This window comes from Bubalus kerabau, chromosome 3 (genome assembly GCF_029407905.1).
Source record: "Bubalus kerabau isolate K-KA32 ecotype Philippines breed swamp buffalo chromosome 3, PCC_UOA_SB_1v2, whole genome shotgun sequence".
NCBI lineage: Eukaryota > Metazoa > Chordata > Mammalia > Artiodactyla > Bovidae > Bubalus > Bubalus kerabau.
Window position 1 is genome coordinate 14,054,384 of NC_073626.1, and position 1,530 is coordinate 14,055,913.

General features: G+C 44.1%; 1 non-coding gene across 1 annotated transcript; it reads left to right on the forward strand.

Moving 5' to 3' along the window:
* Positions 1-405: 405 nt before the first annotated feature.
* TRNAI-AAU (transfer RNA isoleucine (anticodon AAU)) lies at positions 406-479 on the forward strand. The gene has a single exon. It is a non-coding gene; the product is annotated as a tRNA-Ile (tRNA).
* Positions 480-1,530: the final 1,051 nt, after the last annotated feature.

Here is a 1,530-nt window from a genome sequence, read left to right on the forward strand (position 1 = left end):
TTACTATGACGGTGTGATCTGCAATTCAGTCTCATTGAGGACACACGTGGAAAGAGAAAGAAGTGCTTGCTTTATCCTATCCTGAGGCTACACTCAGTTTAGATATGTGCATGCTAAGTCACTTCAGTTGGGTCCAGGTCTGACTCTTTCCAACCCCATGGACTGTAGGCCACCAGGCTCCTCGGTCCATGGGATTCTCCAGGCAAGAATATTGGAGTGGGTTGCCATGACCTCCTCTAGGGGATTTTCCTGACCCAGGGATCAAACCCGCATCTCTTGTGTCTCCTGTATTGGCAGATGGGTTCTTTACCACTGGTGCCACCTGGGAAGACTCAGTTTAGATATCCTGGCTGGCAAATTCTGCACTTTCCCTTTGTTGGCAACCTCTATTATAAGAAGGTATCTGGCCGGTTAGCTCAGTTGGTTAGAGCGTGGTGCTAATAATGCCAAGGTCGCAGGTTCAATCCCTGTACGGGTCAGATTTTGTGGTGACTACCGTTTGGCCACTCCCTAGTGGCTCAGATGGTAAAGCATCTGCCTACAATGCGGGAGACCCGGGTTCAATCCCTAGATCAGGAAGATCTCCTGGAGAAGGAAATGGCAACCCACTCCAGTATTCTTGCCTGGAAAATCCCATGGATGGGATCTCTGGTAGGCTACAGTCTGTGGGGTCACAAAGAGTTGGACACAACTGAGTGACTTCACTTCACTTCATTTCATTGTAAGAACACCAGGTATCACAATGCATCATTCATTCATCCATTCTTTGACCTTTCTCTCCCCTTTTGTCACAGTTAACAGGAAAACTTTAGATGGGTCAAGTAACTCAGTTTTGCTCAACAACCTGGATGAGACAGAGTCGTTATCTATTTAAGAGAAAACAATATTTTTCAATATTTATGGTCAATAAAATAACCTCCACAAATGTGAAACCAAACATGGAAAAATATAGCTTTAAAAAAGGAGCAAGTAGAATCATTTCCCCTGGCATATCAGTGTAATTTTTTCTCTCCCAATGACAATCAAGACTACAAATCCTCTCTATATGTGAGAAAATGGAGCTGGGGAGTCGAGTCACCGACTTGCTAATTAATACTTGAACCAAGAATGCTCTGCTAGAGATATCAGAAATCAAGTTCCCCGCAGGACTGGCGCCTTGTTTTTAACCCAAGGCAATGATGCCTCGGCATACAGCTCTGAAGGTTTCATTACTGTCTGCTGCATCTTCATTCTCCTCTGGAACGTCTCCAATTTCCCCAGAAACACAGGTGGTCTTTTGAATAAACAGAGCTAACATATTGAGCTCCATAAGCTCTATGATGATATGCATTTCTCTCGTTCACAGCTGTTGCTTGCACAGTTGGAATACTGTGCAACTATGAGGTGGCTACTTAGTGAACTGGAGGTTGCTATTCAGAGGATAAATTCATAGAAAGGCATCTTCAGGTAAAGAAGGAACAGAAAATAACAAGTGGGGCCCCACAGGGATCTGTACCTTTTTCATTATCTATGTGAAGGAAATGAAAACAC